Consider the following 1812-nt stretch of genomic DNA (forward strand, 5'->3'; position numbering starts at 1 on the left):
AGCAGACATTAGCATTGAGAAGAAACTGATACCTGAGCCTACTTTTGGGTCTGGTCAGGTGATGACACAATAATATGACATCATTGTCAGACTGACGCCTGCTCAACACTGACCAAACGCCGCCCTATTGCATTGTGGGGAATTTCTGCTTGGCTCGCGTCCATCAATACACACAAAGAAATTTCTCCAGAATCAGTATTGACATACAATTGAGTCCACACTGGTTTTTCATTCTGAGTCAGGTGCAGGTGTGGAACTTCAGACACAGTCTGTGTTTGTGTTGTTCATTCAGTGATTTTTCTTTCAATTCCCAATCACAGCTGCAGAAAGTGAGAGGACAAGCAGGGATGTTCAAGATGAACGCCCAACGTGGGGCTTGAACCCACGACCCTGAGATTAAGAGTCTCATGCTCTACCGACTGAGCTAGTCAGGCTACATCTGAGTAGCTTCAATAGCCTGAAGTGATCACAGTGAGAGACGCTACAAGCGCTTCATCAGACTCACAGTCACATGAGCCATCACATGATTGATGAATGACCACAAACACCTTCATCTTTGACAAAGAAGTCAAATAAAAGGTGAACCACAGATGAGACACCAGTGGTAAAAACACTAAAGTGCTGTCAAGGAGAAACAGGATACGAGCAAACACACACAAGTTACAGAGAGAGAACTCTCCCAGAGGGAACCACTCAAAGGAGAACCTAGAGATCATCAGGCTGGATGACCTCATCAACATGAGACACCAGTGGTAAAAACACTAAAGTGCTGTCAAGGAGAAACAGGATACGAGCAAACACACACAAGTTACAGAGAGAGAACTCTCCCAGAGGGAACCACTCAAAGGAGAACCTAGAGATCATCAGGCTGGATGACCTCATCAACATGAGACAGGTGGATAGGAAACAAGCTCTGAGATGTCAGGAACATGAGATCCAAGTGGTGAGAGAGCAAGAACTGGTGAGGTTCCAGAACCAGGAGTGAGGTGGAGCCTGCATCACCTACTGGGAGCTTTTAGTCTAAGGTTCAACTTGGACTTGAATGATTTCTGCAGAGACAACGTGCAGGGAGGGAATTTGGAGATGAAGAACAAGTTCCTCTCAGCTTTAATGGAGTTTTCAGGAGTCAAACAGACCCTCCTCTGATTGGTTGTCAGATGTGTTCTCATTGCACCACAGCCTCCAGGTTGAGGGTTCTGATCCTAGTCAGACACATTGACTCTGATGCTGCTGAGCCTGAAGGGAGGATGAAGAAAGGAGTGTCTGAGAGAGCTTCACCAGACAAACTGTCCAGTTGAACAACAAACACTAGTCAGTAGGAATGTTGCTGCTGGGACCCTGATTCAAACCAGGGTTGCTGCAGCCACAACACAGAGGACTGACCACTAGAGGATCAGGGCCTCCTGGAGGCTGAGGTTGGAGCTGCTATGTCTTTGTCTCACTGAGAGATCAAAGACAATTGGAGTCCACAAAGAAATCATTGAGAAATCAAGGAGAGATCAAAGAAAGAATTCTAAGATCAAAAACAGAACTCTGAGATCAAAGGTTGAAGTTCCCCAAGGTTCAGTTTTAGCTCAGACCCTCTTTAATATCTCTGTACTGCCACTTGTCGTCAGGAGACTCAGTATAAACCTCCACAGTCCTGCTGATGTCACTCAGCTGGACATGTCTGTGTCTCCTGGTGACTCAGGACCAGTTGATGTCCATTAACCTGTCATGGAGGCAGAGAACAAAACTGAGGTCTTAATTAAAGCTGGAGGCAGTGTTGTTAGGGCCTGAGCCTCCTTCTGTCCACTGCAGCCCAGTAGCAGG

At 46.5% G+C, this 1812-nt stretch overlaps 1 non-coding gene across 1 annotated transcript; it reads right to left on the reverse strand.

The window, feature by feature from the left end:
• Positions 1 to 361: 361 nt before the first annotated feature.
• Positions 362 to 434, reverse strand: trnak-cuu (transfer RNA lysine (anticodon CUU)). The gene has a single exon. It is a non-coding gene; the product is annotated as a tRNA-Lys (tRNA).
• Positions 435 to 1812: the final 1378 nt, after the last annotated feature.

This window comes from Aulostomus chinensis, chromosome 1 (assembly GCF_037954235.1).
Source record: "Aulostomus chinensis isolate RoL2024-O1b breed Wild chromosome 1, RoL_Achi_v1.0, whole genome shotgun sequence".
Taxonomy (NCBI): domain Eukaryota; kingdom Metazoa; phylum Chordata; class Actinopteri; order Syngnathiformes; family Aulostomidae; genus Aulostomus; species Aulostomus chinensis.